General features: G+C 37.8%; 1 long non-coding RNA gene across 2 annotated transcripts in view; it reads right to left on the reverse strand.

Moving 5' to 3' along the window:
* Positions 1-435: 435 nt before the first annotated feature.
* LOC103185567 overlaps positions 436-26868 on the reverse strand; it is a 66284-nt gene continuing 39851 nt past the window's right edge. For both annotated transcript variants that reach the window (XR_488651.2, XR_488649.2), the window contains 4 exons: positions 14118-14174; positions 9851-10045; positions 6432-6468; positions 436-984 (listed from right to left, as the gene is read on the reverse strand). This is a non-coding gene — a long non-coding RNA (uncharacterized LOC103185567). The remainder of the gene's footprint in view (positions 985-6431; positions 6469-9850; positions 10046-14117; positions 14175-26868) is intronic.

The following is a 26868-nucleotide window of genomic DNA, read 5'->3' on the forward strand; positions in this document are numbered from 1 at the left end:
TTACATTTTTATTACATTGCCTTTCCTTTTCAATGTACCATTCACAAAGTATGTGGAGTCCTGTAGCACTCGCCTCGCAAGCCCGGCAGGGCGAAACCTTAGGCGAGTCTCCTTACTCCACACATCTGATAATAATCCCTCAAGAAAAAAACACAATAATAATTTGGTCACTCAATCCGCGACTGTTTGTGCGACATTGCGGTGCGCAATTGGCTGCTGCGTTTCACCCACAAATATGCAGTCAATTCACTTTGCGGTATATATTCTGTGAAGCGCTTTGAGACGTCTCGAAGATGTGAAAAGCGCTATATCAAATGCAAGGATTATTATTATATTATTGTAGTGCATTCTGTTACCTTACATTTTGTGTAGCATTGTTCAGTTGGGTGTGCTGACCCTTGGAGAAATCGGTTAATTTGAATGATTTACAAATACTCAGTACTATGAGAGTTTATTTTGTGTCAATGCATTACAGTCATTCTGAAGAGCACTACGCTCACAGAGTAGTTTCCAACTGCATCTTAGAATGATCCAACACAGTAAAGGTTACAACTATATCAGATACAATGCAACCCAGCACGTATAATGCACATTAACATTTTCACAACGGTAGTTACAATAGTTCCCTAAAATTTTTGGTGGAAATCTATTACATCAATTCCTTCCACATATTATACCATGTGCCAACAAACAACTCAGACGTTAAAGTGAATCATTTATCTAAAAGAATAACTGCGAACATTTTAGCAATTTGAAACTAAACCATAAAAAAACAGGTACATGTTTATCAGATCTCGGCAAATAGAATGGTTTCAAGGAGTATGATTATTGCAATCGTTCCACACTCAAAAGGCACAATTCTGGTAAGTGAGGAACCTTAAAGCAGCAGAACACACATACATTTGATTCAACGTCAAAGATGAGCTGGATATGAGCTGTCAGTCCTCAGTACGAATGGTGGCATGTGCAAAATAGGCAAAGTTACTGAAAAACAATAAGAGAAAATAATTACATTTGTAGCTTGAAATCCACACATCTACTGATATTACACGAAAGCAACAACATCCACTTGCAGAAGAACCTCCCTGTTATAAGATGACAGTTTGGGTCCATAAAATTCCAACCTGTCTTTTTTAACAGACCGACTCCATCAGCGGACACATCATTGCGCTTCAAATCGTATCGTTGCGCTAACATGTTTTGAAGCACGGGATTTGAAGCACAGTTTGAAGTGAGACGAATGATTTGGATAGCGGATTTCGGATCTCTGGGTAAATAAAATGTCAACGCTCACAGCGCATCGTGTTCAATGCAACCCAGTGTTATAAAGGGAGTTTGATTTAATACCGAGTCCTTCACATAGGATAGTAGAGCAAAGTATTTTCCACAGATGATGTATCAAGCAGGGTGGCTAGAATAAGGGGGTGGGGAGAGGGTTGAGTATGTAGGCAGTCAAAAAAACAATTTTTTTTGAAGGATTATTATCCCCATAGGCAAAGAGAAAGTAATCAGAACAAGGAAGTTTAGAAGGGTTTCCAGAGAGGGCAGGCAACGTGAGGAAGACAACAGTACTCCCTTTCGGCCTGAGTCTTTAATGGAATTCATTATACTGCAGGTCACATTTTTGAAACCAGTTGCGAGAGATGCACAAGAAGAACTCGGTGCTTTGCCTTCTAATTTGTCTTCAGTCCTTGACCTTGTGCTTCTTTGTATGTGGCATAGCAGGAACCCTACCAGGAACCCATCTGCCCACCCACTCTATGGTGCATCAGATTAATTCATCAGCATCTCTACAATAATTGCTTTGACTTTCTGAAGCTGCCAACATCCTGGAATGGTTTAGTTCCCAGTGATTTCATCAAAACTTGAAAAGAATCATCTGCCACAAACCTTTCCTGTCTGAGTTACTGTAATGTGTTGTAGTTTGTTAGCTCATTATCTGAGAGTGGTGAAGATGATTGAATGAATGTCAGAAGGCTATCAATGAAAACATTTCCTACCACCTCACAGATCTTAAATCAACCCGATGAACTGCAAATCAACATAGCTCAATATTAACCCATTGCAACAAAGGATAATGACTCTGGTAAGGGCGATGACATTGGCCAAAAAAGTATCATTCTGTCTCGTGTACATAACCTACTGGAAGGGACACCGTGATTTATCTCTATGGAAATCAAATAACTGCACAAAGCCGACAGATTTTCGTAACAGTTTCAAACCAGGTTAAATGAAGTGTAAATGATACTTTGGAAATGCAATTTAAAAATTCTTTTCAACAATGCCAATCTGTCATCCAACAGAATGAATAACGTCTGTCTATATGGTTGGAATTACCTAAGCTTTCCTTTCCGAATTGTTCCATTTGAAACGAATAATTCTATTCACGCATGTATTCAATTACTTGCCGGGCTCTCTTCAAAGCAATGTCTGGCTTTCCTTAGATATTAGAAACCTTATGACGGCCATGGTCTCAGCCTGTAATTTGTAATTGTATTCCTTAGATTCAAACCAGCAAGATCAACAGTCTCCTTCAATTATCAAAACATTTCAAATTGTGAAATTTAAAAATTAATGTGAATTAATTAAATGATACCTACACCTAAGCTTCAACGGACATGTCTTATAAAGAATACATACACCTAGATAAATAAGTGAAACAGCCTCTTTAGATTATAATTTAGGCCAGTTGTCCAGTTACTTATGGTTTAATCACTTAATAAGAACAAATAATGAATTAGCAGAAACGAACAATGTCTTAAAGAAGCCCTCTAGATACTGACTCATATTAAAGAGTATAATAACCGGTTTAACAGATATTTTTGTTATGTAACATAGATGAAACATCGGTGAAAATGAAGGGACACCATTACAAATGATACAAATGAAATCAAAGCCTGTAGCAGAATATAGAGTGAAAACACCCCATCGATATCCACCTTATCAAATCATTTCATAATCATAATCACATTTATTAGGTCCTCTCTTAGTTGTTTCAACTCCAGAGAAACCAGCCATACCCTGTCCAATCTTGACAACTGCATCCACTCATCCCTGGTAATATCTTTGCAAATCTAGGATGGAGCCAAATTGTTGCATTGTTTCAGCTGTGCAACACCAATGCGCTTTGTTCTTTGTTACTAACATGAAAGAAAGCTCAACAGCCCTCATTTGGTGCAAGTTGTTATGGTTACAATTTGCACTTCCTGCTACTGAATCTCACTATATAACTGTTTGAATATGTAGTATTTATCAGCAGTAGCAGTTGAAAGAAATCCAACTGAGTTGGAAATGAGTATCTTACCTAAGTCCATTTTTGCCCTAATGTAGATTAGACAATGCTTATTATCTTATTAGCTGCGTGTGTTTTATTCCTTCATCCCTTTTTAAAGAATGATCAATGTCGGGATTGATTTTATAGCTGGTCAGTGACATGAAGAGGATTTATCATCTCGATCATTTGAATAGTTTTGAATGTGATTGAAAACATAAATGTAACTGTTGCCTGAAACGAAGACCAGCTTTCTCTCTGCGGAGATTCTCTGAGAAGACCTTACTCAGAAAAGCAGCTGCATCAATTCTACATAAGGAGAAGATTGCTTATTAAATTGACTTTCTCCTGGCATGAAATTCACAGTGACAAGTAAGTAACACACCACAGATAGTACTTATCTTGTTTGTTAAACTTCCACCTAAAGGATTTTTGCCAGAGTGCTATTGTTGCTATTATAGACATTTAAAGGTTCTCGCCCCTGTGGGTGACTGTTTTAATTTCAGCTATAATTCTAGTTAGGCTAAAGAATTAATTTTATTGTGAACATTCAAAATCATTCATCGTTCAGATTCCAAGTTTCAGGCTTATATTAAAAAAATCCCTGCGTTTGATATAGCGCCTTATCACATCTTTGAGATGTCTCAAAACACTTCAGCTTATACTGTAAAGTGAATTGACTATACATTGTGTGGGCAAAATGCAGCAGCCAATTGCACATAGTGTCCCACAAACAGTCGTGGATTGGGTGACCAAATTATTATTTTTTATTTTAATACTTGAAAAGGAAGCTTTCCCAAACATCTGCTTATAATTAGCAGTTGTCACTTTGAAGATTAGTCAGATGTCTCTTTACAATTCTGCAAGTGCATTTGATAATGAAGCTCTATCCTGAAGTAATTTTCCCCCTGTTCATTTTGACCTCCATTACCCTTGCCATGTGTGCGCTTGCTTCGAAATTATATTATTTAAGTACATAAAATCTTATTTAAAAAAGGCATTTTAATTGCCTCATGTACCTTTATTCTTTTTGCAAATTCACTCAAAACTACACATCGATGCTTTGTAAAATCGGCGTTTGATATAGTGGAAAATATAGAATAAATTTGGCAGTGTGGTACTTTAATATTTTGTTAAATACTATAATGTGTCGTGACCCTATTTTGCAGGTGAATGCAGCAGCCAATTTGATCACAGCAATGTCCCACAAACAGCCAATATTATTTGGGGGGATTGTTGGCCAGAACACTGGGAGAAGCTTTGAGTAGTGCCAAGATATCTTTAACATCCACCGGAATAGGCAGACAGGACCTCAATGTAGCATCTTATCCAAAGGACGGCACCTCTGACAAGGCTGTGGTACCTCAACACTAGGCTGGAGTACAGGACTAGATCAAAACTCCTTCATAGATTGGAACACCAGAAAAGGAATGAAAAAATAAAAGGTGATATTTGAAAATGCACAATCAATTAGTAGCATTAATGCATCATGTGTTGACAAGAAACGTGTTCAAAAATAAAACTGGGAAACAATATTTAATAGCTCCCCTTTTACTTCACCCAGGTGGCAAACGATACCTCCATTATGTCTCTGTACAATGTCCTTTGATATCCATGTCTTGCAGTTTAATCTATAATTAGAAGCAATTTGCCCTTTCCCATTTTTTTTTACAACACAGACGAGATACTGTACATCCTTGTCTGACGTGTGAAGCCAATGTATCCTGAAGGACTTTCTCACTGTGCAGCTGATGGACAGTTTTCATAAGCAATAAACAAAAAATACAGAGTGTTTCATTAATTTCACTAATAAAGTAAATAAAAGATGACATTGATTAAAATTTCACTCACAGCCTCACAGTTGGACGTAACAGCTCATAGCTGCATGCGAAAAAAAAATTATTTTATAGCCAGCAACATTATTTTAACCAATACTATAATAACATAGGTTCTTTATGCATTCAAGCATTTTTCAATGAGGATGTGTCAAGTCATTTTATCACATCAAACACAAATATTCAAAAAGATTTCTGAATATTGCTAAATGTAATTCTCTAAAACCAACAGTTTAGTTCTTCACTCCATCTGACCCCATTCTCAATCAAGGTTATTTCAGAATATATTTTAAAGGAACACACTAGCTATAATGCAATCCCACGTGAACCCACACAAACATTCAGGTAAACTTGGAAAATAAAGTGATTAATGTGTACATTTTATACTACTTCAGACTGTGGTGAAAGCCAAACTGATAGAATCACATCCACTGCCTAATGTCCCACTTTCTCTGTCCCAGAAAATGTGACAAATTGTGACATTCTCACACACTGGGGCAAAGCTATTTCTATATTCCGTTCGAGAAAACAGTGCAGCCGAACCTTTCACTTGTGTGATAGACTATCCCAGTGCAAATATAATGGGTTGAAGTCAGGGGAGGGGGGAGATAAGAAGGAAAAGCAGGAGCACTGCATTCTCTCCACCCCGACTGCCCTCTCCCTGCACTGGATCTCTCTTACATATTGAAAATTGATAGTCATGCAGAGAGAGAAGAGTGGAAGAAATAGTCTTTGGAGTTCGAATTAGGTCTCCTTTGGCAGTAAATATGCACAAATGACATAATTAAGACCATCTGTAATTCCCTCTGTGCACATATGTTTACCTATAGTTTACCCATTGCACACACCCATTGTGTGTAACGTGAAGTCAGATACACTCAGCACTACCTGTAAATTGATGCATTTAGCACAGTTGGAATTTGGCTCCCGGCACTTCACTAAATGAAGGTTTTTGAGATTCAGTAACAGTGTTAACTTAGACCCATTGATAGCAACTCATGAGAGCAAGTCAGTCAGGAGAGGAGCAGTTGCTAGATATGAAGGCTCTCATAAATATAATAAATGTTACAACAACAACTTCCATTTATATAGCGTTCCTCATGCAGGCGAGACCTGAAGATGGAGAAAGGGAAGATGGTTATTACACTGGAGCCCAATTATAAAGTAATGTTGGGAGTCAATTAAATTCCAACCCATGTTCTAGCCACGCTTGTGCTAGTGGGACACTTAGCACATTCACTTAGTTGGTCAATAAATAGTATATTTAATTTGGTCCCCAAAAATCTAGGGAGTTCAATTTCTGCAGCGAACAACTCAGAACTCACCAGAACCTTTCAAATTCAGTCCCGGATCTTGGTGGTGCTGAAAGGAGAAAAAAAAGAAAAATTAGATGCCTCTAACCAGGTGTAATAATAATAAACCATCCTTACATTTAATATAACACCTTATCACATCGTTGAAACACCTCAAAGCGTTTCACAGGATTTATTGGAAAATATAGTTACTTTATGTTGCAGATGAACGTGACAGACAGCAAAATCCCACAAACACCCATGAAATGAATGGCCAATTTTATGGGGGTGAGGGGGACTGTTGGCCAAAACACCAGAAGGAACTTCTTTCTCTTTTCCAACAGTGTCACAGGATATTTAACATCCGCCTAAACAGGCAGATGGGACCTCGGTTTAACACCTGACTGAAGGATGGTACCTTCGAAAATGCAGCACTCCCTCCATCACTGCTCTGGAGTGTCAGCCTAGACTGAGCTCAAAGTGCCAACTTGGGGATTGAACAACAACAACACATCACATTTGTATAGTGCCTTTCACATCGGGAGGACGTCCCAAAGCGCTGGAACCTACAACCTTCTGATAGAGATGAGAGTGCTACCAACTGTGCCAAGCTGTCTACACATAACACGTTACTTTTATAACTAAGTGCTTAGAATGCAATCCACTGAAAAAACTTTGCCCTTCTCCTTCCCACAGTAAATATCAGATACAAAAAGCGTTTTGTTCAACTTTGATTATCATATTTTAAAAATTTTGTGTAGAATGTGTTATTTTTTCCCTCCATCACTGAAACGGGTTTAACACTTTAAACAATACAATGAAAAAAATAGCCACATAAGTAAAGCAATTTATGGATTAATTCATTCATTGTAACTGCAGAAAATACTCCAACCTGTTCTACTGTAACTGATATTTGCATTTGGAAAGCTCCTTGATGTCCTTTCAACAAGGAAATAATGGGTCAATGGTAGTAGACTAAATGTGCAATATTAATATTTAGGAGCTGAGAACTCAGTATAACTAACAAATGACTTCTATAGACCTTTGTCCCCAGATAAACCTTAGGACAAGCCACTTTACCAGTAAGCTTGCAAAGTTCCAAAGAAAAACAATGCTCTATATATTATGTCTTTTATGGGTCATTAATGTTTAATTTTGTTTTCAAAAGTATTTAAATATGCATGTGTTCATAGGGTAGTGATACAGACATTGTGCACTTTGTTTGACTGGTTCAGCATTTTCTAAATGCGAATCATGCATCAGTAACCACGTAGAAGCACACACTATCCTGATAGTTTATATGAAAGTACAGTATTAGTTACTTTCCTCAGCAGCTGAAATTCAACGAAAATCAACCAAACTAGAAACGTATTTCAGACAAAAAGTCTGGATGCATAAATTTGTTAATCCCTATACAGGCCAATAATAATTACCATATTATATTGTTAAATGTATTGGATGTTCAATGTACAGAAAGAAATTAGGGCTATTTTGTGATAGCGCTTCATCAAGTGGTTGAAATATGAAATTGCTTCAGAGGTTTACTATGAAGTTCAGCGACTGTGTATTTTTCTCAAATACAGCTGTCAATTTTCATACAGCAGTGTCCTAAAAACAGCAATGAAGTGAATGATAATTTTTTATCTGGAAGATTGCTGGCCAGCATACCAAAAGAAATTCCCTTCAACTTTTGAGCCGTGCCATGGGATCTTTAATATCCACCTGAACAGACAGTTAGGACCTCAATTTAACTTCCCATTTGACAGACTTCATTTGTGAACTAAGACTTAGTTATGGTATTTGTTAAACACGATTTATCAAAGAACTTCTAAAAATGAACACAATATAAGGATTACAATTGCCAATTTCACATGCAAACACAACATTATTCTACAATTAATAATAATAATAATCCTTGCATTTGATATAGCGCTTTTCACGTCGGGAGGACGTCCCGAAGCGTTCCACAGAACTCACTGTAAAGTGAATTGACTGTATATTTGTGGGCGAACGCGGCAGCCAATTGCGCACAGCAATGTCCCACAAACAGTCGTAGGTTGAAAATGACCAATTTATTATTGTTTTTTGGTTTGGGAGGGATTATTATCACGCGTGTGGAGTAAGGAAACTTGCCCAAGGTTTCGTCCTCTGCCTGGAATTGAACTCAGGTCTCTCGCTTGCAAAGCGAGTGCTCTAACCACTGAGCTACCGGACTCCACTATTAAATCGTTGATTGTATTTTAAATAATTTTCATAATTCTATAGGTTTTTTTTAGTCTTCTCAATAATAATTGAAACATAGCCAATCTTGCTTAACTTTAAAAAAATCAAACTTGTATCTCCACTCAGAAATAAGATTTTTTAAAATGGTGAAGTTTAATTGTAATTCTACCCTATAGCCACATGATGGCACATATGTACATCTACTTCCTTTGAACAAACCAATTGGTAAAATTCCACCTGGGTCTAGATTTAACTCTAGAAAACGTAGCATTTCAGTGTGGGACGCCTTGGGACGTCCTCCTGACGTGAAAGGCGCTCTATAAATGGAATCTTGTTGTTGTTGTTGTTGTTGTTGGTTGTGTGCGGAATTTGGCAAATTGTTGAATTCAGTTTTAACTTTAAAGCCTTTTTTTTTATACAGTTCCTCAAGGAAACGTACAGAAAAGCAGCTTAATAATAATTATAATCCTTTGATGTAGCACCTTTCGGGTCAGGAGAACATCTCAAAGAGCTGCACATAATTTACTGGAAAGTGTAGTGCATTTTGTAGGCCATCAATATAAGCTACAAAATTAAAACTGGATTTAAGGATTTAAGAATCCTACGCTAATTGAACAAATCTAGTGGTATCTCTAACCACAAATTGATTTGCAAGAGCAGTACGGATGAAGAAGGCTCTAAGTATGATTAGAGCAAGTTCAGTGATTTTGACTCTATCGGAATAAATGTAATGCAACTTTAAAATATAATATAACTTTATAGCTTTAATATCATCTTATTTATATTTTAAATTGTTTTATAGAGTTTTTTTCTAGCCTGATTTGTCTCCTTTCTCCTGAAGACATTGTTTTTGATGGGTGCCAGATGCCTCTCAGATGTCTATTATTATTGTGCAACCCCGACAATGTGTTACTACACCACCCAACCACAGGTGGCCATCAAAGTTGAGCCCGATGCTCTCCTCAAAACCCCTCTGTATTTTAGGCTATAAAATCATTGTCTTAAAATTGTGCAGAATTGTTCTCAATTCTTAACCGCATCTTAATTTGGATCCTAGTTTTCTGTAAATCCCCCCCCCCCCCACCCCCCACCCCAAGAGAACCAGTTTCCAAAATAAGACTGAATTTAAGAATTTTCCACAATTCTGCACTGAAAGTAACTTTAGACGAAAAAAAACAAGAATCTTACAGGCTAAGAACAAGTGGAATTTCAGGCCTCCTTGCCCTCACCTGAGGTCCACACCTGTCTCCTAGTAGAGGTGTCTGCAGTGAATGGAATAATGACTGATTTCCTCTCCCTGTCCATAGGGTGCTGAGAACTACTGCCCAAACTCCTGCTCATCTTAAATCACTTAACTCTTCACAGATTGGGATTAGAACCAACAGCCTTCTGGTCTGCATGGGTTTGAAGGCACCCAGCAGTGTCTGGAAACAGGAAGCCATCAGAAGAGCACGTTAGGAGTTATTTATAAACACATAGGAACATGCTGAAAGGAGCAGCTGAGGACTTAGCCCTTCTAAACAAATGTGCTGCAAGGAAAAGAAAACTCCCACAGTGTCTCAAATAGCTGGAGAATGTTCGAACCGCCAGATGTGCCCTGAAGTGCCACAGTTTAATAATAATAATAATCCTTGCATTTGATATATTTGCATTTGTGGAGTCCTGTGGCTCAGTGGTTAGAGCATTCGCCTCGCAAGCAAGAGACCTGGGTTCAATTCCCGGCAGGGCAAAACCTTGGGCAAGTTTCCTTACTCCACACGCCTGATAATAATCTCTCTAGAAAAAAAAACGAATAAATTGGTCACTTCAATCCATGACTGTTTGTGGGACACTGCTGTGAGCAATTGGCTGCCGCGTTTCGTCCACAAAGACGTGAAAAGCGCTATATCAAATGTATCAAACGTCGTTGAGACCTCTCAAAGCACATTAGAGCATATACTGCAAAGTGGATTTGCTGTGGATTTTGTGGGTGAAACACAGCAGCGAATTGCGCACAGCAGTGTCCTACAAACAGTCGTGGATCGAGTGACAAATTTATTTTTTTGGAGGTATTATTACCCCCAGAAAGCAATTCGCCAATTGCCTAACAGCAGGATTCCTACTTGCTGCGAGGTTAACAGAAGCGTGTGGAGAACGGAAACCTGCCGAAGGTTTGCCCTGCCCGGGAATCAAACCCAGGTCCTCTTGCTTGCTAACCACTATGCTACAGGAATCCATGCTTATAGTTTAAGCTATAAGGCACCGTATGGGAGAATGCCTACTAATGTTTAGATTGCATAAACAGAATCCATTCATTTCCATATTCTCCAAATGTAATTTCACAACTGAAAGGAAAATGTCACCTCCTTCAATTTGACCCATCTCCATTTGACAAAATCCTCAATGTGAGCATGTTCCTCTAGTCTAACCCATTAAGATTGAGGATTTTCTTCTCTTCGGGATTTAGGATTTTATTTTTTTTTTAAAAAAGGCACATCATTTGGTTATCCTGAAGTTAAACCCAAGCGCAGTTGCCAAATTCAAGCTATAAATTACAAAATCCCAAATAACAACAAATTTGACTCATTCTCCTGAGAGAACATAGCACCACAGGAGGCCATCACTGTATTTCCCACTGGGTGACTACATCTATCTTGAGGAACATATAAACACAACGGTGCTCAGGTTAGAGAATCAATTGTACACCAAAAAAAAAAGCCCCATTGCGTCAGTGCCAGAAAGATCAATCCATTAATCCTGCTTCGTTCTCCTTTACCCAATACTCCTTTATACTTCTCTTTTTCAAACGTTTGTTTGTCTAATCTCCTTATAAAGATACCGCTTCAGTTACCATTTTAGTAAGGCATTCAATGTCAAAACACCCATATTTGTGAGAAGATCTTTAAAAAATTTCCCTCTTTGCGTTAGATTTAAGCACTCTGGGATGCTATCCTGCATCTGGGGCACTATATAAATGCAAGTTGTTGAGGTTATTGTTGTTGATGGCCTGGTTAACAACTCAATTTCCCTTATCGTAGTTTTGAACACCTCTATCAAGTCTCCTATCCATCCTTTCATTTCAGTAAAATAAGTTCCAGTTTCTTCTTAAAGTCTCTCTCTCCCAAGTTTATGGGACTTAACAGCACCTGTGTCCTGGCAAGACCTTCTGAAAGTGGATATTGTTTATATAACTGCGTGGACAGCTGTTCAAATTTATTTACAGACTATCTTGCATTGAGACACAAGATCATCCCTCTGGCAAAAAGGAGCACTGACAAGTCTCGCTACACTGATATTTATAAAATATCAAAATAAAGTGACACATGTAATGAGGACTTGATGCCTAACAAAGACCCGAAATTCCACCTGGTTTTACTCTGCAAAGCCGTTCATTCTTAAAATCTGACTGTGGAAATATCTTAAGTTCAGTGTTAAATCTGGAAGCTAGTTTTTAAGGACGGCAGGAAACCAGATTCCAAATTTTGACTGAACGTAGGATTTTCTACAGTTCTATAATAATAATAATAATAATCCTTGCATTTGATATAGCGCTTTTCACGTCGGGAGGACGTCCCAAAGCGCTTCACAGAATATACTGTAAAGTGAATTGACTGTATATTTGTGGGCGAACGCGGCAGCCAATTGCGCACAGCAATGTCCCACAAACAGTCGTAGATTAAAAATGACCAATTTATTATTGTTTTTGGTTTTGGAGGGATTATTATTAGGCTCTGTGTGGAGTAAGGAAACTTGCCCAAGGTTTCGCCCTCTGCCTGGAATTGAACTCAGGTCTCACTTGCAAAGCGAGTGCTCTAACCACTGAGCAACAGGACTACAGTTCTACCCGATTTTAAAATTTAAGAATAAAATTATCTTTCATCCTAAGGCGAGGTGAATGGTTAAATTACCCTGCAGAGTCTACAGTAACAAACAGTGAACATTGGATGTGAATTATTACAATATAGTACAACATAAGAAGTCCTGTAACGTACTGGTTAGGGCACTCGCCTTGCAAGCGAGGGGACCCGGGTTCCCCTCAATTTACCTAACAGTAAGTAGGAACCCGATTGTTAGTCGATTTGCGGATTGCTTTTCTGGGGGTAATAATCCTCTTAAAAAAAATGTAGTCGCTCAATCCACGATAATTTTGGGACACTGCTGTGCGCAATTGGCTGCCGCATTTTGCCCACAAAATATACAGTCAATTTATTTTAGAGTATGTTCTGTGAAGCGCTTCGAGACATCTCAACAACGTGATAAGGTGCTATATCAAATGCATGGATTATTATTATTATTATATAACAGAGGGTGGCTTTAAGGCAGACCTTGTTTTCTTTAACAGTGTCAGAAGTACACCATTGGACCTTAATTCCTCTCCACAAAGGACAGAGGACAGCAAAGCCTTGGGCGGCCAAACAACGTTAATATTTGGCAAATGAACCTTGTAATTGAAGCTGTGTGTGATAGCACATTAGCAAATCAACAGACATCTTATTACTGCATTTAAGCACAGTTGATAGCTCTCACAAGATATATTTAGGTACAGCGACAGAAAAGTAGTGGTTCATGACACAAGCAACCTTTGCATAAATCTATGCAGAATATTTAGATCAAGTGATGGTAATGTTTTCCTGTATTCGGTTACAGCCATGCTTGTTTTCAATGACTTCTGCATTCACCTTATTATTTCTGCATATCCTGTGCAGTCCCAGACCTGATAATAAATAGATTAATCTCATGCTGAAAGAACAGTGGACAGTCAGGATGGTGGGAGGCAAACTAAATGGACCTCTTTCCTATTATTGTAAAATCCACAATAAAGAGGGCACAATCTGAAAATCAGAGCCAGACCTGTACGAAGTGAAGTCAGAAGATATTTCTTTGCTCATAGAATTGTGGGATTTGTAAATTAACTTCCTCAAATAATGAATAGAATAATCCTTACATATGATGTAGCACCTTATTACTTCATCAAAACGTCTTGAACCCACAATCTTCTGACTCAAAAGGTGAAAGTGCTGTCATCTGAAGCAGCTTAACACCTTGAAGGACTGTTCTTACAGAGTCAACTTTAGAGGGAAGTAGATAGATATTTTGGTAATCAGGGGATCAGGGGTTATGGAGAAAAGGCAAGACAAATGGTATTGAGTTATAGATCAATCATGATCCAAGAAATTGGCAGAGCAGTCTTGATGGGCTGAATGGCCTTCTTCCCTTTCTATGTTTCTAATAATACCACAAACCCACTAAAAATGGCAGGCACTTTGCTTATTAACCTTTGCAGGCACTCCATCTGAAATCCAATATTTGCACATGGAATGTCACGATTAGCAACTCAGGTTCAGTTTGCAAATATTGCATGTTAGACCCCAGAGACTCTTATAAAATCGGTTTGAAAAAGAACACAACTCGTCTCCTAAATTTGCCTTTGAAATCATTGACTGTTAACTTTCAGTTTCCAATGACACCAGATGGTGGAGCTTTAGGACAGAGACTCAAGAGACCTTGCCAACAAACCTGGAGGCGTTATCAGAAGGATTCCGAATTAGTCAAAGGCAAGATATCTGCAGTAATCTGTTGACAAAGAAACATGTGTTATCAGCTTTATTGAAAATGTATTTGACTTTACAGTCAAATTCTGTATGATGCACATGGGAATGCTTTTTGATTTTTTAAAAAAAGTTTGCACTGATTCTGCATTCTTCAGGAAATTATGGATTTAAATTTTTGAGATATTTATTCAAAATCAAGATATGCGTTCCAAAATTCCTTTAAAATTACTTGGAAGTGGTGTTCTTCAAACGTATATAAATGCAACAGTATAGAAAAAAAATGTCTTTGACATGAATTAATACATTTAAGAATCAGCACATTAATGTGGAATCAGAAGAAGGAGTTTTCGAACAGCAATTTTCCTACTCTTGCAACAACAGATGGTCCCATGTTTGGATGTGAGTTATTGTGTGATCATAACCATTATGAATGGAACAGATTGCTTTGGTCTTAAGAAGTTGAATAAGTCTGAGCCATGTCAGAACATGAAAGGGCAGGCCTTCTGTGATACTCATTCAACATCATTTCGCCCGCAAATTATACGGTCAATTCGCTTTACAGTCTATTCTGTGAAGCGCTTTGAGATGTCGAGAAGACCTGAAAAGCGCTATATCAAATGCAAGGATTATTATATTATTCTCTCAGTATGGTTCTGTTACACTGGATAATGTATAGCTGCATTCTTTAAAACTAATCAGGATTGTGAACTGTTACTGTAGTACTGTAGACTAAAAACATTAATACAATTGGTCACTTCAATCCACGACTGTTTGTGGGACACTGCTGTGCGCAATTGGCTGTTGCGTTTCGTCCACAAATATACAATCAATTCACTTTACAGTTTATTCTGTGAAGCGCTTTGAGACGTCTAGAAGATGTGAAAAGCGCTATATGAAATGCAAGGATTATTATTATTTTATATTACTGCCTTTTATGTGTCGCATAGACTCATAGCACTCTCAATTCAGATTTTCCTGCATTATGAAATCAAAAAGGCTTAATGCAATTGACCAAATCCACTTAATTCAATTAAGGCAATGAAATCAACAACAACAACTTGAATATATATAGGACCCCTCATGCAGGGTAGCATCCCAGAGCGCTTGACAGTGGCGGAGCAAGACCCTGAGCAGGGGGGAGGTGACCATAGGCACGGTCGAAGAGGAAGTACTTCAGGTACGAAGATGGGGAAGGAGGGGACGAGGTGGAGAAAAGAAAAATAAATCTTGTTTTTATTTTTATTGTATGTGTTAGTTTTTAATACGCGTTTGCCAACAAATGCACAGTAATTACTGTGAATCACTAACGAAGGAGTTCCAGTGTTATAGTTGCTGGATTGAATGCAAGAATTATCATCGTTATTATTATGAGGGTAATTTGTTATCGTCTGGTGCACTTTTACGGGGTGTTGGAGCATGAATGCAGCCCACACTGTGCTCAGTTCAAAATCAGACCTACCATAAGGAGGCAGGTATGAGGCAGAAGGCACAATGTCTCCCTGCAGCGCGGAGGAAAGGTTAGACAGAGATGCCATTGCTGATTCATTCACACACCTTAAGGTGCACCTGACTATAGTAACTTCCGCAGAGATTCAAAAACAGCCAACCCAGTCCAGCCCCATCTTGGGAACAAAAACGTTCAGTGAAAAATCCCAAAGATGAACGCCCTTCAATTGCAGTTCAAGTACTCATAATTATTAATAAAAATAAAACAAATTATATTTTGACTTTTGATCAATATTTGCGAAACAAACAGATTTGTAGCAGGTTTTTCAGACACTAATATAGTCTTCAAGTAAATATTTTATTTTTCTATTTCCCCTCCTTCTGTGGTTTATATAATAATGATTCTTGCATTTGATACAGAGCCTTATCACGTCTTCGAGATGTCAGAATATACTGTGATGTGAATTGACTGTATATTTTGTGGGCGAAACACAATAGCCAATTGCACACAACAGTGTCACATAAACACTGGTGGATTGAGTGACCAAATTATTATTCTAAACCATCAACTAACAACCGGGTCCTAAGTTACTGCTAAGTAAACAGAGATGTGTAGAGTGAGGAAACTTGCCCAATATTTCGCCCTCTTGGGAATCAAACCCAGATCTTCTCATGTACAAGGCGAGTGCTCTAACCACTAAGCTACAGGATTTACAATGCTTTTTGTCAATTGATGCTCTCTGCTAAGGTCATACCCCCCACCTCACACACACACAGCACATCTGTCAGCTGCCTTTGAACTCCAGATTGCTGGTCCTGCAATACCGTTCTTCACTGATGTCCATAAACATGTTCACTTTCTGAAACATCATCCTGGGCTCTAGTTAAAAGGCCTTCATTTAATTCAATGCATCAGCTAATTAACCAAAATATCATATATATGATTATGTTTTTAATTCATCATCAGTTTAATACTGAAGTTGACGAGAACGTGCAGCAAAAATAAAATATGCTCGTCTTCCCCTATCGCCAATTTTTAAAATTCATTTCTTTCCCTTCTTTAGGTTTATTGTGTACACTCCAGTTGAAGATTTGCTAATCCACAACACTTAGGCCACAGTTTATACTGTTTCAGAGATGGCACTAAGAGGTATGCTTAAAGCAACTCAATCTATAGTTTTCAATTCCTCCCACTAACACTTTGCTTCCCCTTGGCACATCCTCTTTGTAACGTAGTAGGATTCGTAACTCACAGTGCAAACCTGTATCTCTGTGTGTGAATATGTAACTGACCACTGTGATAAAAACACATTAAAGTGCAAGCAGAATTAGGAAGTGTGCGTCCCAGATCGGTATAGGATTTGTTTGAAAGGTTCTTAACTGCAGCTGTTGAAGGAAGGATGGAATTTGATTACTGCAAAATGACAACATGAAAAGATTTTCAATTTATTTCATCCTTTCAAGTCCATGTGATACAATTGATAATATATTCTGAACTTTAATCTGGTTTCAATAATTAAAACGTCAGTTTTTTTTTAGAATTGCTGTTTAATGTTTTCCTTCATATGTATTAGCTTTTTAAGCCAATGGAATATTATTTCACACAAGCATCTTCACAACAGAGAGAGAGGGAGAGAGAGACAGAGAGAGAGAGGTCTCACAGAGGAAATCCAAATCTTCAGTGACTATTAGGGTTTAGGTTCATTTTTTTGTCAATAAAAATAAACCTCACCAGTTTATACCAGATTCCACATTTCTATTTCAGCTACAAAATACAGCCTATAACATGTATAAAAAAAATTTCGCCCACAAAATATAGTCAATCCAATTTGCAATATATTCTGCGAAATGCTTTGCGATCTCTCAACCACATGACAAAGAGCTATGTCAAATGCAAGGATTATTATTATTATTACAAAATAAACCAAGCACATCTTCAATTATTATTACTGTTTGTGGGACATTGCTGTGCGCAATTGGCTGCCGCGTTCGCCCACAAATATACAGTCAATTCACTTTACAGTATGTTCTGTGAAGCGCTTTGGGACGTCCTCCCGACGTGAAAAGCGCTATATCAAATGCAAGGATTATTATTATTATTATTATTATTCACTGTTTGATTTCTTCTTTACCCAACAGTTTTCAGTAAATATAAAGAGTGAATCAGACACATATAGAACGACCGAATATGCAGATTGGAAAAACATGCACTTGAGGATTAATGGGTGCACATGTTTTCTATATTAGTAGGATGTGGTCCAGATTTTATTTCATTATTGTATAATGCTCATAACAGGGTCCAAAATACAATGTAATTTTGCATTTATATAGAGCTTTTCATGTCAGCATGTTGTTGCAAAGTGCTTTGCACCTGAGCTGGTGTTGGGAGGGGAAAATATGATTGAAAGCATGGTCAAAGAGTTAAGTCTTGAACACTGAATTTTGAATTGCATTTTTTGATTGTTTAACCACAGACTCAAAAATTATATCTGGACTGGAATTGTGAGAATAGGAGCTTAAGGTTTTGTACAATTCACATACACAATTCTGATCACATCTGAGTTAAAGTCATATCATACAGTTATTGCTATTGAGTTTGCATATTCCAAATATCTTGGTTTCCAAAGTACTGTATAATATAGGTGAAATAATTTTACTGGGATTCTGGCTTTTAATATAGTTTTACCCTCATTTTATGACATTTAAATTACATATCATAAAACAACTATTACAATTGGACACAGCAAATATTAGTTAAATTGACTAAACTATTTCGCCAATAAGAAGACTACTATTTTGCTGCTTTATTTTACTAAGAGAGAAGCATACAATTAGCACTACCTGTGAATACTGAAATACTGCTAAACAACAGTCTAAATTATACAAAATCTAATGCTGTGGTTCAGAAGATTACTCATCATTGAAGCGTTTGTGAATCAATAAACCCAAACAAATACCATTAAGTATTTTCCACAGCAGTAGAGTTGAACATTTATAACATTGTAATTCCAGTCTATAACTTTCACAATATTGAACAATACTATCAAGCACAATACTCCAGTAGCATAGATCCAATCCCAAGTGGTCATTCTGTTACACAGCCACTGGTAAGATAACCACCTCAGTCTCCTTTCGATGTGTATTATTCAGAAGGCGGTGGCTATTTAATGCTCTTAACCTCCTGACCCAGCAAATCCTTTAATTGTTGTTTAATTGAAGCCTTTAAATAATACAATTTGGTCTTGGTTGACCCTTTGTCTGGTCTTTGCTTGAACTGTTAGGACTATAAGAACATTTCATACTCACTATGTATTTGAGGTCATTTGGGCATTTTTTTTTTAAAAAAGCAAAAGTATAGGCATATTCTTTTAAAAAACACTATTGTGTCTCTGTGAACTGCTATGCTAGTGATTTGAGAACAAACTACATTGTCTAGCTGCATTGGGCTAAATAATTATCACAGTTCATCAGCTATCTTTATATATACAGTATATATAAAATATATATAGGGTAAAAAGGCAAATAAAGTTGGCAGTGAAAATCATTTGGTAAATAATGCAAGTAAATTTTGAAGTAGGTCAATATGCACAAACAAGATTTGGTTTACTTGGACTGGATGCACATCTCCTCTGGATCTGCAAAATCTAATATGATTGTCTAATTGACTTTGGCATATTGGCAGATCATCTACTTCATAGCAAGTTTTAAAAAAAACTCAAAAATGGCCTTCGCTTTATTTACACACTGAACTAGGAGTTGAGCATTAATTGATGGGATTGAGCCAAAAAATTGTCAAATCAAACATTGCTCTTTTTTGTTTTAAATCAAGTGATTTGGACCAAAACCTCATTCTGTAATTACATTTCTTGTTACTGGGATTTTATATTCGCTGCTTTTCCACAGAGAGTGACTTGAAAATGCTGGTACATTCTGTTTGCTTTGCATAAGTGACAGTGCGTACTGAACTTGTCAACACTGAACTACACAGCGGATTAGTGAACCGTTAGTTTTGCTGCTATCGAATTAACACTTCTTGCTGTACATTAATAATAGGCTCTTTAGCGCTTTTCAAACCTTGGTGAGGGCTCACGTTAACCTGTAATGAACACAAAAGGCAATCGATACCAAGGTACAAAGCAAGTGATGCAAATAAATCATTGAAAGTTGCATTTTTTGGATATATTGTAGAACCACACGCTTTCCATTCTGATCACGAGAGTATGCTATTTCTTCAGGCACCGATTGTAATTCAAGAGTCAATGCTTCTCGTATCTCTAACACCTAACACACATTTATACGATGGTCAAGTCACACGATCATATTGGATTGTGCTGAGACAGACGCATTGTATATCCTGTGTTTAGCTTTAATATCCAATTTGAGGAAAGGTGATCTTGTTTGTGCCCATTGTCCCAGATCCAATGGTGTTTATATTATTTACAAAACAAGTACACATCAGTTTCACTCTTCAATTTTGCAATTCTATACCGAAATATATCAGATGTACCTAGAAACAGTTTCGACCGGCTAGAGATGGAAGGCGTGTGAATTTAGTGAACAAGCTGCTATGTTAAAATATAAGAATTAGCCAGCCTGTTGTGAGAGAGTTAAGTATTTAATGTAGACTGTTAGCTTCTGAAATGCCTGTCAGGCCTCTCTGACTCACCGTGAAGTGCATGAAAAGCGACATCACATTCAGCCATGAAGTGTTTGCAGACTCTAGGGTACATTTAAATCCGACAGTCTTAGACATGGTTGTGAGAATAAAATGAAGGATACAGTATTAGGTCTTTGATCTGCGTGAGCAGCTCAAAAAAAAGGGAAAACAATTTACCCATCAACTGTGCTGGATGTAACTATATTGCACAGTACAAAATAGGTACAAAACAAGATCAAATAAACACTAATCCTCCAAATTTTTCACTTCCTAAACTAACGATCAGCACAAATTTAAACTCAAATCTAAACCTAAATGAATGCATCAAATCACACAGTTCTGTGAACCATTTCAGTACAGTCCTTTCTGTAAACTGGATTCCACTCCCTGGTATTACAACTCACCATTTATCACAGGGCTAATGTCATAGAAAAGCTAACAGTTTATCTACTGACAATGTCATCAGAATAAGCCCTTCCATTCAGCACACCACGGTCCATTTGTTTTTTTTAACAGTATCAGGAAATTGATACACTTACTACAATTGACTTTCGGTTGAAAAGATACGAGATATCATCAATGGAGCTCACTTTAATTGGTTTTAAATTAAAACGGTGGAAGAAACAATTTCTCCAGTCTTTGCAACCAGTATCAGCATTGAGGATATATTGCAGGAGTTCACTACAAGGTAACATTGCCCCTGACATGGTCTCAACAATGCTTCATCAATCTGATCTCACTTGAGAAGCCTGGGCCCTAATCCACTCCCATGACATGTCTATGAGGGGGGCCATGAGGATTAGCACTCAAGCTTTAAACTGCTACTACAACAACAACTCGCATTTATATAGCACCCATTAAACAGGTTGCCATCTCAGAGCACTGGAGCGGGCACTATATGGATGTCTATAAAGAGCAGTGACTGGAATGTTGTCTATGCAAATTCATGATCTAAATGAATGGTTTAGCACATCTGTAATGATGAGATCACAGTTATTTTTAGTGCAGCCCCTGTGCTGCTTTGATAAGATGACCGTTGCTCCATGGTGTACAATCACAAAACCTAATGGATATCCTGGAGTGAATTTCAAGGCTGTAATCTCAATTTGGAAACAATTGATTGTAAAGCACTTGCAGGATTAGGATTAGTACGTCCTTTAACTCCTCCACGAGTTGCGTCAATCAAGATCAATCCCCAATAACTACTTTTCTCAAATGCAATCAGGCAAGAAGAACAAATCTGCGGAAATTCTACTTCAGTGAGCGAGTAATAAACATATGGAACAGGCTCCCTAGGGAGATGGTGGAGCAGACAGTGTTGATTTTTTCCAGAATAAATCAGATAGATTTCTGTTGGGAAATAATATCTCGGGATACAATTTATAGTTGGGGACATAACAAGTGATGGTGGAAGGCCAACTGGATGGACCTTGGTCTTCTTTCACCTAGCAAATGTGTATGTTCTAATATACAATGGATAAACTAAATGCACACGGGTTACAACAAGTGCATCTTACAATTCAATTGCGTTGTTGCATTAATGCAACCTGGTAGGATAGAAGTTATCACGCAGTGAGTTGCTGAATGTACAGCAGTTAGGCAATGGAAGAGAAACCATCAAGTACTTGCCTACAGGGTGAAGGGTACCCCACTGGACAAGATCACCCTGACTTGTCCTCCCTGATGGCTTATCAGCCAGACAATGAAAAGGAAGTTCTCTTTACTGGAGAAAGCCGTGGAAAGGCGAGCAGCCCGTCTACAGAGATGAGATTTAAAAGTAAACAATAAATCCTAGCTGTTGCTCTAAGATGGTTGCTGAAGATAGCAATTCAGCAAGTGTACTAGTTGCAACATCTATCCATTTCGTAAGGATACTAAACCTTACTGCGTCTGCTTTGATAATCATTGCAGAAAAAGAAGGCTATTTAAACATGATGTTATATTATACATTGATCATTCATTTTCTTTAAATAATGCTTTAAATCACCGAAAAACATATTCATTAGGATCTGGCGATAGCTCTGCTGTTCCAAATACATGGTGTTTTCTGCAGGATTGTATCAGGCAGACAGTTGACTGCATGACACACAAGCTTTCTGTAAGGCTGATGCAGTGAAACTGAAAGGTGTGGTCGAAGATTTCCCTGCACTGATAGTGTATCTGAATCTTTAAGCTATGTGTCTAATCCTACCAACTGTTGTAAGTGGGTTTTACATTTTATGTTTCACCCACAAATATATACAGTCAAGTCACTTTACAGTATATTCTGTGAAGCGCTTTGAGACGTCTCAACAACGTGATAAGGCATCAGACTCCGCCACTGTCAAGCACTCCGGGACGCTACCTCGCGTGAACGGCGCTATATAAATGCAAATTGTTGCACGTTGTTGTGTATATCAAATGCAAGGATTATTATTATTATTATTATTATTGCTACATTCTTGAAAAGAAAAGAGTTTTGCCCGGTGTCCCAGGCAGTAATTCCCCCTAAAAGAAAAGCAGTCATTCACTTCATGTTTGTGGGACGTTCTTATGTGCAAGTTGGCTGTCATGTTCGCCTACAAAAATACACAGTTACCACACTTTGCAGTAAACTTTGTGAAGCACTTTGAGACTTCGTTCTGGCATGAAAAGGTGCTACATCAAATGGAAAGATTATTATTAATTAAGAGTTATTTATTATATATGATTTTACTGTGTTAGCATCATTTCATTTGCTGTTTTACATGAAAATTTTAATTTTCCAAAATAATGCTTGATTCTTCCCAAAATTATAATTCCATTTCTCACGTACATTAAAGTTGTATTATAATCAAATGATATAAATACACAGTGACTACTTGCGATAGAAATTACCCTCACAAGTCCTTTAACACCTTGATATACAGGAACTATATCAAAGCGTTTGCCTTCAAATACAGTCACTACACTTTATAGTACATCCTATGAAGTACTTTGAGACACCTCAACATGGTTGGGTGCTGCATCAATTGCAAGGATTATTTATTTAAATGCAAAGATCATTAATAAGTTCTCATAACTATAATAATCACATTTGACAACCTATAATGTCAAAACATCTCAAAGTACTTCACAGGGAATTCAAAGGAAATTCAAATAAAATGTAGCTTCGCTTTTATAGCTCATCTACATGTACATCAAATCATGTGAAGACATTTGCATGTTTCTCCATCAACTGGAACTTTACATGATCAATAAAAAATTGGACGCAATGTTACCCAATGATCTGAAATTCTGCGGATGACTGTGAATGCTTGTTTTGTTTGCAGTACAGCCGGCTCAGTTTCTGCAGCTTTCAACCCTTGAAACAATACAGCTACAACAGAGCCCTCAACACCACTTGATTGCACCACACAAATATCCTTCAGATTTGAGGACACAAAGCAAACAGAAAGCTGTCTAGTAAACTGGCTTCAAGACTGCAATTCAGTCAAGGAGTTCAGATGAGTTCATAAACCACAAATATATGCCCATTATGTTGGATTCACTTTTTGATACATTTACACTTGTTATGCCAAATGCAGCAGGAAAAACAAATAGAGAAGTGATTGTAACTACAGTCCAGTGGCCTCTCCAAAGGTGATGAAGGCTTGTGTCCTCTTCAATGCAAGACAATTTGCTGAAAAGGTGCCTACAATGTCATGTTAAACATTTGAGATTTTAATGCTCATTTACTAGGTTTCTTGTTTTGGTAGCAATGTAAACATAATAGGTTTGCAAGCACTAAACTGGATTATACCAACCCTATAAACAAGGCACTCGAGGTTCCTCCAGTGTAACCAGCGCAATGTACAGGGATAGGTAGGTATGTGCACAATACACAGCAATATTGTTTCTTTCCTAATGTTTCAGTCAACTGAGAAGCTTGTGATGCACTGAGACGTTACATTACATATTAATATGTATATTAATAATATATAATATAATAATACATATTACTAATAATCCCTCCAAAAAACAAAACAATAATAAAATTGGTCATTTTCAATCCATGACTGTTTGTGGGACATTGCTGTGCGCAATTGGCTGCCGCGTTCGCCCACAAATATACAGTCAATTCACTTTCCAGTGTGTTCTGTGAAGCGTTTTGGGACATCTAGAAGACGTGAAAAGCGCTATATCAAATGTAAGGATTATTATTATTATTATATTCTCTGCTTGCTTTAAATGATGTTAATATTTGCCACAGTGCTATGTGATAGAGCAGTGGAGCAGTACACTTTGGTTTAACATTGAGCAATGGTACTGAGAAAATTATGATCTAATACAGTTCTGTCAGTTAGAGCCATGTAACTGTGATGAAGCATTGCAGAGTTATTGATTTTTCAGTTGTACGACGTTAAATAAATAAATGAGTGGCCAATAGCCCATAAAATAAATGGTTATAAATCGAGGTGATGCTCCATATACTGGTACTTTGACAAAATGAATTTCAATGTGAATCCTTTATTCTCGGTGCATCAAGTTAACTTCACCCCTGATATGAACAATCAGTAAATCACCAATGAGGTACAGGAATCGGGGTTAAAAATGCACTAAATCACAGCCTGATGATGACCTGTTTCTGATCTTTCTTTGGCAATTGCTTACTGACCTCTGTAGGCTCTATTGCCCCAACCCTTCTTCTCTCTGTGCTTCCTGCCCCCACCTGTTCTCTATCCCTCCTCTGGTTACACAGATCATATGAGGGAAATAACAGAGGCAAACACAAAGCCATTCTGGTTTTAATTTCTTAAACGTTATGAGAAAAGCAAATCTCAGATATTCTGTCTTTCTCTCATCTGAATGACACTCTAACCACTTTGCCCATAAACTCGGTGGAGCTGACTAACACAGGAATAAGAATCAAAAGGAAAACACTTTGTGAAATACTGTGGTATAAAAGACCCACTGGTGCAGCAAATTTCTCCCATTCCCCCTTCCCACAACCACAACCACCCAACACCCAACTTTAACAGATTCCTCACCTTAATAATAAATAATAATAATAATCCTTGCATTTGATATAGCGCTTTTCACGTCGGTAGGACGTCCCAAAGCGCTTTACAGAACACACTGTAAAGTGAATTGACTGTATATTTGTGGGCGAACGCGGCAGCCAATTGCGCACAGCAATGTCCCACAAACAGTCGTAGATTGAAAATGACCAATTTATTATTGTTTTTGGTTTTGGAGGGATTATTATTAGGCTCTGTGTGGAGTAAGGAAACTTGCCCAAGGTTTCGCCCTCTGCCTGGAATTGAACTCCGGTCTCTCGCTTGCAAAGCGAGTGCTCTAACCACTGAGCTACAGGACTCCACTCCTTCTCTCCCCTCCAGGCTTCGGTATCCAGTCAGCTATGCCAGGTACCTTGTGACATGTTCCCGACATGAAAGGCGCTATATAATAATAATAATATTAATAATAGTCCTTGCATCTGATATAATGTCTTTGAGATGTCTCACAGCGCTTCACAGAAGAGTAAAATATAAATTGTATTATTTTGGATCACTCTATCAGCAAAACCATTTCTGAACAGAAAACTCCGCTCTGTATCTGGCAGGTGTGTGTACTTTGCCTTCAGATTAGGAAAAAAACATTTCATAGCAAATTGCATTGTGAAAGTCACTATTTGTACACTTGTGAATGTCCCATTTTCAACCTCTGTGCATCTCTCTTGCTCTCTTTCACTCATCCTTTCCCACTACCACTTTTGTTTTGCCCACAAAACACACAGTCACTAGACTATACAGTATATTCTGTGAAGCGCTTTGAGATGTCTCGAAGATCAAATGCAAGGATTATTTTTATTATTACCAACCGGATACAGCTGCAATCTAATATAATATTACGTCTGATTGCCAATGCAAAGTTGTCACGTTCTGCAGTGCCAATCAGTCCTGCCAATCAGTCCTAGCCATCGCTAGGTTCTGGACCAATGCCAGATTAAGGCAAGAGGTAGTGTCTAATAATAAATCTTGGATTTGCCACTGTCATCTGACATCCCTTGTGGCACACACGTACGCAACCAAACGTACAACACTCTGCCTATGGAGCTGACTTTCTGTGAGCTCTCAACGCAATACATACATTCTCAACACAAGCGCAGATTAAGGTACCAGTATGCAATGTGACCAATCTCACTCTAATTCCATCATCTTGCTACATATCAGAAGCACATTGTTGAACTTCACACCATTATAATAAAATAGTAATAATAATGCCTGCATTTGATATAGCTCTTCATTGTGTCGAGTTTTTTTGCAAAGTGTAGTGTAATTGTATACTATAGGTGAACACGGTAGCCAAATTATGCAAAGCAACATCACACAAACAGCCATAAAGTCATTGACCAACTTTTATCTGAGGGATTTTTGGCCAGGAAGCCTGGAGAATCTCAACCTTTGAGCTCATGTAGACCGTGAGCTCAAGTTCCGGATGTGAGGCTTGAATTCACAATTTTCTGACTCAGAGAAGCAAGGTGCTAAACACTGAGCAAGGCTGACATTAGATCACTAACACAAACCCACGCACCTTACAGTACGTCTCATATATTTGTGAAGTTGCTTATTCCCTATCCCCTCCATCTTTATAATACATTTTATTGTCTCCT

This window comes from Callorhinchus milii, unplaced genomic scaffold (genome assembly GCF_018977255.1).
Source record: "Callorhinchus milii isolate IMCB2004 unplaced genomic scaffold, IMCB_Cmil_1.0 Scaffold5, whole genome shotgun sequence".
Taxonomy (NCBI): Eukaryota; Metazoa; Chordata; class Chondrichthyes; order Chimaeriformes; family Callorhinchidae; genus Callorhinchus; species Callorhinchus milii.